Below are 10097 nucleotides of genomic sequence, written 5' to 3'. Positions count from 1 at the left end.
TTTGGTGCGCACAGAATGGAGTCATGAGTTTCATTCAAGTGCGTGTTCTGCGGAAAATTGTCTTCACAGTATGACAATCAAACGCTCATTCTGTTCCAAATATGTTCATGTGAAGTGCACATTTGAACCCACAGGTCTGTGGTTTGCTTGTATGACATCAAAGCAGTATTATTAAAAAACCCAACATCTCATCTTTCAGAACACATTGACTCCTCTCGATTTACAGCATTCCCCTCACTCAGACAACAACACATTTGCTAAAGTGGCCCAATTAGCAGAAGGGATGGGGGCATGGTTTTGTTGCGCAAGGTACACACGTACACATGAAACCCATACAGCGATGTAAAGAAGAGAGCCAGAGCTCTGGCGTCGCTCTCTCTCCCCCGCTACTCTCTCCTCTTCCATCCTATCATCTCTTCCCTCCGCTCAAACCTTCTCCAACCTATCTCCTGATTCTGCCTCCTCAACCCTCCTCTCCTCCCTCTCTGCATCCTTTGACTCTCTATGTCCCCTATCCTCCAGGCCGGCTCAGTCCTCCCCTCCCGCTCCGTGGCTCGATGACTCATTGCGAGCTCACAGAACAGGGCTCCGGGCAGCCGAGCGGAAATGGAGGAAAACTCGCCTCCCTGCGGACCTGGCATCCTTTCACTCCCTCCTCTCTACATTTTCCTCCTCTGTCTCTGCTGCTAAAGCCACTTTCTACCACGCTAAATTCCAAGCATCTGCCTCTAACTCTAGGAAGCTCTTTGCCACCTTCTCCTCCCTCCTGAATCCTCCTCCCCCTCCCCCCCTCCTCCCTCTCTGCAGACGACTTCGTCAACCATTTTGAAAAGAAGGTCGACGACATCCGATCCTCGTTTGCTAAGTCAAACGACACCGCTTGTTCTGCTCACACTGCCCTACCCTGTGCTCTGACCTCTTTCTCCCCTCTCTCTCCAGATGAAATCTCGCGTCTTGTGACGGCCGGCCGCCCAACAACCTGCCCGCTTGACCCTATCCCCTCCCCTCTTCTCCAGACCATTTCCGGAGACCTTCTCCCTTACCTCACCTCGCTCATCAACTCATCACTGACCGCTGGCTACGTCCCTTCCGTCTTCAAGAGAGCGAGAGTTGCACCCCTTCTGAAAAAACCTACACTCGATCCCTCCGATGTCAACAATTACAGACCAGTATCCCTTCTTTCTTTTCTCTCCAAAACTCTTGAACGTGCCGTCCTTGGCCAGCTCTCCCAATATCTCTCTCTGAATGACCTTCTTGATCCAAATCAGTCAGGTTTCAAGACTAGTCATTCAACTGAGACTGCTCTCCTCTGTATCACGGAGGCGCTCCGCACTGCTAAAGCTAACTCTCTCTCCTCTGCTCTCATCCTTCTAGATCTATCGGCTGCCTTCGATACTGTGAACCATCAGATCCTCCTCTCCACCCTCTCCGAGTTGGGCATCTCCGGCGCGGCCCACGCTTGATTGCGTCCTACCTGACAGGTCGCTCCTACCAGGTGGCGTGGCGAGAATCTGTCTCCTCACCACGCGCTCTCACCACTGGTGTCCCCCAGGGCTCTGTTCTAGGCCCTCTCCTATTCTCGCTATACACCAAGTCACTTGGCTCTGTCATAACCTCACATGGTCTCTCCTATCATTGCTATGCAGACGACACACAACTAATCTTCTCCTTTCCCCCTTCTGATGACCAGGTGGCGAATCGCATCTCTGCATGTCTGGCAGACATATCAGTGTGGATGACGGATCACCACCTCAAGCTGAACCTCCGCAAGACGGAGCTGCTCTTCCTCCCGGGGAAGGACTGCCCGTTCCATGATCTCGCCATCACGGTTGACAACTCCATTGTGTCCTCCTCCCAGAGCGCTAAGAACCTTGGTGTGATCCTGGACAACACCCTGTCGTATTCAACCAACATCAAGGCGGTGGCCCGTTCCTGTAGGTTCATGCTCTACAACATCCGCAGAGTACGACCCTGCCTCACACAGGAAGCGGCGCAGGTCCTAATCCAGGCACTTGTCATCTCCCGTCTGGATTACTGCAACTCGCTGTTGGCTGGGCTCCCTGCCTGTGCCATTAAACCCCTTCAACTCATCCAGAACGCCGCAGCCCGTCTGGTGTTCAACCTTCCCAAGTTCTCTCACGTCACCCCGCTCCTCCGTTCTCTCCACTGGCTTCCAGTTGAAGCTCGCATCCGCTACAAGACCATGGTGCTTGCCTACGGAGCTGTGAGGGGAACGGCACCTCAGTACCTCCAGGCTCTGATCAGGCCCTACACCCAAACAAGGGCACTGCGTTCATCCACCTCTGGCCTGCTCGCCTCCCTACCACTGAGGAAGTACAGCTCCCGCTCAGCCCAGTCAAAACTGTTCGCTGCTCTGGCCCCCCAATGGTGGAACAAACTCCCTCACGACGCCAGGACAGCGGAGTCAATCACCACCTTCCGGAGACACCTGAAACCCCACCTCTTTAAGGAATACCTAGGATAGGATAAGTATTCCCTCCCCCCCTTTAAGATTTAGATGCACTATTGTAAAGTGACTGTTCCACTGGATGTCATAAGGTGAATGCACCAATTTGTAAGTCGCTCTGGATAAGAGCGTCTGCTAAATGACTTAAATGTAAATGTATATATACAGTGCTTTCAGACCACTTGACTTTTTCCACATTTGGTTAGGTTACAGCCTTACTTTGAAATGGATTATTTAAACAAAATCCCTCATCAATCTACAGACACTACCCTATAATGACAAATTGAAAATCAGGTTTTTAGTAATGTTAGCAATTTATTTATTTTTTAAACAACAGAAATACCTTATTATACATAAGTATTCAGACCCTTTGCTATGAGACTCGAAATTGAGCTTAGGTTCATCCTGTTTCCATTGATCATCCTTGATCGGGGCGGCAGGGTAGCCTAGTGGTTAGAGCGTTGGACTAGTAACCAGAAGGTTGCGAGTTCAAACCCCAGAGCTGACAAGGTACAAATCTGTCGTTCTGCCCCTGAACAGGCAGTTAACCCACTGTTCCTAGGCCGTCATTGAAAATAAGAATTTGTTCTTAACTGACTTGCCTGGTTAAATAAAGGTAAAATAAATAAATAAAAAATCCTTGATGTTTCTACAACTTTATTGTGGTAAATTCAATAGATTGGACTTGATTTTGAAAGGCACACAGTTTGCTCTAACATGCACATATAAGGTCCCACAGTTGACAGTGCATGTTAGAGCAAAAACCAAGCCATGAGGTCAAAGGAATTGTCCGTAAAGCTCAGAAACAGGATTGTGTCGAGGCACAGATCTGGGGAAGAAACAAAAAATGTCTGCAGCATTTAAGGTCCCCAAAAACACAGTGTCCTCCATCATTCTTAAATGGAAGAAGTTTGGAACCACCTAGACTCCTAGAGCTGGCCGCCCGGCCAAACTGAGCAATCGGGGGAAAAGGGCATTGGTTAGGGAGGTGACCAAGAACCCGATGGTCTCTCTGACAGAGATCCAGAGTTCCTCTGTGGAGATGGGAGAACCTTCCAGAAGGACAACCATCTTTGCAGCACTCCACCAATCAGGACTTTATGGTAGAGTGGCCTGACAGAAGCCACTCCTCAGTAAAAGGCACATGAGGAGTTTGCCAAGAGGCACCTAAAGGACGCTCAGACCATGAGAAACAAGATTCTCAGGTGTGATGAAACCAAGATTGAACTCTTCGGACTGAATGCCAAGTGTCACATCTGGAGGAAACCTGGCACCATCTCTACGGTGAAGCATGGTGGTGGCAGCATCATGCTCTGGGAATGTTTTGCAGCAAAGATGAATGGAGCAAAGTACAGAGAGATCAGTACGGAGAGATCCTTGATGTTCCAGAGCGCTCAGGACCCCAGACTGGGGTCAAGGTTCACCTTCCAACAGGACAACGACCCTAAGCACACATCCAATACAACACAGTAGTGGCTTCAGGACAAGTCTCTGAATGTCCTTGAGTGGCCCAAATAGAGCCCGGACTTGAACCCGATCAAACATTTCTGGAGAGACCTTAAAATAGCTGTGCAGCAACGCTCTCCATCCAACCTGACAGAGCTTGACAGGATCTGCAGAGAAGAATGGGAGAAACTCCCCAAATACAGGTGTTCCAAGCTTGTAGAGTCATATCCAAGAAGACTCATGGCTGTAATCGCTGCTAAAGGTGCTTCAACAAAGTACTGAGAAAATGGTCTGAATACTTATGTAAATGTGATATGAAAGTTTTTTTTAAATATATACATTTGCAAAAATGTCTAAAAAACAGTTTTGCTTTGTCATTAGAGGGTATTGTGTGTAGATTGAGGGGGTGGGGGGGGGGACAACTTAATCCATTTTAGAATAAGGCTGTAATTTAACAAAATGTGAAAAAAGTTAAGGGGTCTGAATACTTTCCGAAATGCACTGTATAGAATGTTAATGTACAGCCACTGTGTTTAAATGTAGGTGCTTATCAATGACAAAATGGTTACCGGGTGGTTTCCGACGCGTTTTAATTTAGAGACAACTTTTAAAATTCTGTTGGATCCTCTTACCTTTGTTGCTCTAATGTATATGGATCAACATGTTTAGTGAAGTGTTTCTCCCTGTTTTATGTGTACAGCATGAACTTATCTGATGATGCTCCCTGCTTTCATTGTTTTCTCATGTTTCCTTTCAGTAAGTACTGGTGTCCGTTAGAACTGGATATGTCATTATCTGGTAAGTGATTGTGCTGGCAATTACCAAAATAATGCATATCTTTTATGAACCCAACTGGTGGTACATCTGAAAAAGGTCCACACACACACACTGAACCACGTGGGACCTGAACCATGAGGGGACTAGAGTAAGGTATCATACATCTACTCCACTGATTTTGTGATGAAGCTGGCTCTGCTGGGGCTGGACCTCCACGCACCACATCCACAGTTCAAAACCCCCGTCCTCAGACGTTCTGCCACATCTGTTATTACTATTTGCATTACTAGCGTTGTTGCTAAGGTCCTTCCATCTTTAGGTCCCTTCTTGTTGTAACCGTAAGGTCTTCTTTCTCTCCCATTTTTACCCCTCCAACCTCTCAGCTGTTCGGTACCATCTGTATCTCCATGGCCAGCATGGTGATCTTCGTTGCAGCTACGCTACCTGCTTGACGAAGTCCGTCGCCACAAGAACTACCTCCGCGTCATCCACAACATGGAGGCCCAGTTTGTTGCTCAATCCGCTAGCTCTGTCCGTCTTCAAAGAGCGTGGCAGTACGTGTGTAGCCTACAGTACGTGTTTCAATTGCCTTTTATACGGTGTCTATCTGTGCTCTGAGGCACATTTGAAGGCAAAATGGAAGCAGAAAACGGATTTCCGTGATCTAAGAAGAAAATGGGCAAAGTGATGTTTGTCTAAATATGTTGCTGATTGGTTTATTGCAGGTTTGCTGTGGCCACCTCTGATGAGCTGGTAGCCAACAATGATGACTGTGCTATCTGCTGGGACTCCATGACTACAGAACGCAAGCTGCCGTTTGGACATCTCTTCCACAAGTGAGCAGCTGTCTGTAAACTGTAACTATTTTTTCTCCACCGCGGTGCACATTTGAACAACCGCAACATCTACCTGTTTTCGTTTGCAAAGGCTGTTGGGTATGTATATATTGATGTTTAAATGGCTGGGTAAAATATTTTTGGCTGGTGGACATCAACTGATAGTGAATGAATGGTGTGAGTCCTCCACCATCCAATGTGGAAGTGCTATATAAATGTATAATATATACAGTACCAGTCAAAAGTTTGGACACACCTACTCATTCTAGGGTTTTTCTTTCTTTCCTTCTTTTTTACTATTTTCTACATTGTAGAATAACAGTGAAGACATCAAAACTATGAAATAACACATGGAATCATATAGTTACCAAAAAAGTATAAAACAAATCTAAATATATTTTATATTTGATATTCTTCAAAGTAGCCAAACTTTGCCTTGATGACAGCTTTGCAGACTCTTGGCATTCTCTCAACCAGCTTCATGAGGTAGTCACCTGGAATGCATTTCAATTAACAAGTGTGCCTTGTTAAAAGTTCATTTGTGGAATTTCTTTCCTTCTGAATGTGTTTGAGCCAAACAGTTGTGTTGTGACAATGTAGGGTTGGTATACAGAACATAGCCCTATTTGGTAAAAGACCAAGTCCATATTAAGGCAAGAACAGCTCAAATAAGCAAAGAGAAACGACAGTCCAACAAGGTCAGTCAATCCAGAACATTTCAACACCTTTTAAAGTTTCTTCAAGGGCAGTCGCAAAAAACATCAATCGTTATGATGAAACTGTCTCTCATGAGGACCGCCACAGGAAAGGAAGACCCAGAGTTACCTCTGCTGCAGAGAATAAGTTCATTAGGAGTTACCAGCCTCAGAATTCCAGCCCAAATAAATGCTTCACAGAGTTTAAGTAACAGACACACCTCAACATCAACTGTTCAGAGGAGACTGTATGAATCAGGCCTTCGTGGTCGAATTGCTGCAACAACAAAAAACACTACTAAAGGACACCAATAAGAAGAAGAGACTTACTTGGGCCAAGAAACACAAGCAATGGACATTAGACCTGTGGAAATATGTCCTTTGGTCTGATGATTCCAAATTTGAGATTTTTGGTTCCAACCGCCGTGTCTTTGTGAGACACAGAGTAGGTGAACGGATGATCTCTGCATGTGTGGTTCCCAAAGTGGAGCATGGAGGTGTGATGGTGTGGGTGTACTTTTCTGGTGACACTGTCAGGGATTTATTTAGAATTCAAGGCACACTTCATCAGCATGGCTACAACAGCATTCTGCAGCGATACGCCATCCCATCTGGTTTGCACTTAGTGGGACTATCATTTGTTTTTCAATAGGACAATGATCCAAAACACACCTCCAGGCTGTGTAAGGGCTATTTGAAGAAGGAGAATGATGGAGTGCTGCATCAGATGACCTGACCTCCACAATCCCCCGGCCTCAACACAATTGAGATAGTTTGGGATGAGTTGAACTGCAGAGTGAAGGAAAACCAGCCAACAAGTGCTCAGCATATGTTGGAACTACTTGAAGACTGTTGGAAAAGCATTCCTCATGAAGCTGGTTGAGAGAATGCCAGGAGTGTGCAAGCTGTCATCAAGGCAAAGGTTGGCTACTTTGAAGAATATAAAATATATTTTGATTTGTTTAACACTTGTTTGGTTACTACATGATTCCATATGTGTTATTTCATAGTTTTGATGTCTTCACTATTATTTTACAGTGTAGAAAATAGTAAAAATAAAGAAAAACCCTTGAATGAGTAGGTGTGTCCAAACCTTTGACTGGTATTGTAAATGTATAATATATGTAGAATATATAAATGCCTTTGTGTGCCCAGCTCCTGCCCGCGTTCTTGGTCGGAGCAGTACACGTCGTGTCCCACATGCCATATGTCTCTTAACATCAGTGAGGGGGCCGGAAGGGAGAGAGAGGAGAGGCAGAGGGAGCCCCTGCTGGAGGATAACATGGACCCTGGAGGCCCCAGGCCCAAGGCACGGCCACACCTCAACCAGCACAACCACTTTTTCCACTTTGACAGTGAGGCCCCAAAACTCATCCAGTATCTTCATTTCTCTCCTAGCTGTCAGAACTACTCCATTTAAAGTATACCTCTCATGAATATTCTATGAGCTTGAAGTAACATGTATTTCACCCTTACAAGATTCTCGCATTGCAAGCTGGCCGCCCAATTTCTCATCCCAGCTTAATGCCATGGTCCATTGATCCATGACTTGTGTGCTTCCAGTGCCCTGTGCACTTAGTGAGAGGGGGGGTGAATGGTATCACAATATCTTTAGGACCATCAGATCGGAAGATATTTCCTTGGGTTCCCTACCATCTGGTGCTCCAGGACCTGCAGCTGACCCCTCTGTAGAGGTCACCACTGACAACTTCCTGGTGGGACGCATCGTGGTGCCTTTCCCCACACAGGTCAATCCAGTCCCAGTCCCACCACAAACCCTTTCTCACACAGGTCAGTCCCACATCTCCACCTCTTCATAAGATGTTTGTGTCTGCTTATGTGAGCTTATGTGTCTTCTTGGATGGTAGATTAACATAGGGATGTACTGAAACAGAATTCAGGGTCAATTCATCCTATGAGCCAATATCACAAATTGCTTATAAAATGTTTTGAGTGGGATGCCTGACTTTAACAGTACATTTGGATGTGGGTGGGGCCAGCGGGACTTCAAAGGTTGTGACCCCTGAGGTGGAGGACTTTGGAGCTCAGGTGCTGCCGCTTCTCCAAGTCAGCCGAGAAGAGATAGAAGATGCTGCAGCAGAGGAAAGGTGAGATACTGCCACGGTCATGCAGGTACTGTGTCTGCTTATTTAAAAGCACTGTTCTCTATAGACTTCAATGGAACCTGTGAAAACACAGGATCCTAATCTGCTAGCCTGGATTTTCAATTTGCAGTCTAGTATGGACAGTGTGAATGATGCCAATTAAAAAGGTTTCCTCCTATTTATTACATTTCAATGCTCTACTTGTGCACACTGGACTATGGATGTTTTTGTTTGAATATTTTGTCCTGTATGTTACCCTGTGTTTTTCCATGTAATTTTCTCTATTCCATCGATATCCATTTAGCTCCTTCTGTTTCTCATGCTCCTGTTAATGGTAGTAATCTATTAGCAGCGCTGGCTAATCAGCCCTAATGATGATGAGGCTCTGGGCAGCACGGACCCCATTAGCACACCCATGTCCTCTGGCCCCATAACATTAACACGTCCGGCTTCAAAAAGTACTTGTCTTTCAAATACTTTGGGCAGTGAATTTGCCAGACGGGCAGGGTTTGCAGTTGCACTTTTGGGAAAATTCCATTGGTTCCATTGCACCAGGTAAGCTAAATCAACATGAGCTAAAGGATACCAACATTAACCACAAGCCTAACCCTAGCTTAATGTTCACACCCCGGTTCAACCCTGACCCTAGCCTCAGCCAGAACCCTAACCCTTTTCGATGTCTCCTCTCGAAGGAGATATCTGAGTAAGAGCCCTGCTGCCATGAACGACGATAATGATGACGAGTACGATGAAGGTATGCCCTTCAGTAAGAGTTATAGGATTATAAATCAGCCCCAGGTTTCCCAGCACCACCAAACCTGCCCCTTCTAGATCCCAAAGTCTTTCTAGGGCTGAAGTAGTCGACTGAATGGACTGTCTCAAATCAAATCAAATGTTATTTGTCACATGCTTTGTGAACCACAGGTGTAGACTAACAGTGAAATGCTTACTTATGGGCTCTTCCCAACAATGCAGAGAGAAAAATCTAGAAACAAGGAATAAATACACAAGAAGTAACGATAACTTGGCTATATACACAAGGTACCAGTACCAAGTCGATGTGCAGGGGTATGTATAGGTAGGGCTAAAGTTACTAGGCAACAGGATAGATAATAAACAGTAGCAGCAGCATTTGTGATGAGAGAGTTAGCGCAAAGAGGGTCAATGCAGATTGTCCGGGAAGCTATTTGGTTCTGTTAGTAGTCTTATGGTTTGGGGATAGAAGCTGTTTAGTGTCCTGTTGGTACCGCTTGCCGTGCGGTAGCAGAGAAAAGTATGTGACTTGGGTGGCTGGAGTCTTTGACAGATTTTAGGGCCTTCCTCTGACACCACCTGGTATAGAGGTCCTGGATGGCAGGGAGCTCGGCCCCAGTGACGTACTGGGCCGTACACACTACCCTCTGTAGCACCTGGTCGGATGCCAAGCAGTTGCCATACCAAGCAGTGATGAAGCCAGTCAAGATGCTCTCAATGGTGCAGCTGAATAACTTTTTGTGGATCTGAGGGCCCATGCAAAATCTTTTCAGCCTCCTGAGGGGGAAGAGGCGTTGTCGTGTCTTCTTCACTACTGTGTTGGTGTGTATGGACCATGTTAATTCCTTGGTGATGTGAACACTGAGGAACTTGAAGCTCCTGACCCGCTCCACTACAGCCCCATTGATGTGGATGGGGGCATGCTCGGCCCTCTGTTTTATGTAGTCCACAATCAGGAACTACTATCTATCCATTGAATTATCTATCCATTGAATTAGTCTGGCAGACAAAAAATGTG

General features: G+C 46.1%; 1 pseudogene; it reads left to right on the top strand.

Moving 5' to 3' along the window:
- The first annotated feature begins 323 nt into the window (after positions 1–323).
- On the top strand, positions 324–9157 carry LOC123990310 (annotated as a pseudogene).
- Positions 9158–10097: the final 940 nt, after the last annotated feature.

This window comes from Oncorhynchus gorbuscha, linkage group LG02, assembly GCF_021184085.1.
Source record: "Oncorhynchus gorbuscha isolate QuinsamMale2020 ecotype Even-year linkage group LG02, OgorEven_v1.0, whole genome shotgun sequence".
Classification (NCBI taxonomy): Eukaryota; Metazoa; Chordata; class Actinopteri; order Salmoniformes; family Salmonidae; genus Oncorhynchus; species Oncorhynchus gorbuscha.
Note: the sequence above shows the minus strand (reverse complement) of the source record. Positions and strands in the feature narration are given on the sequence as shown.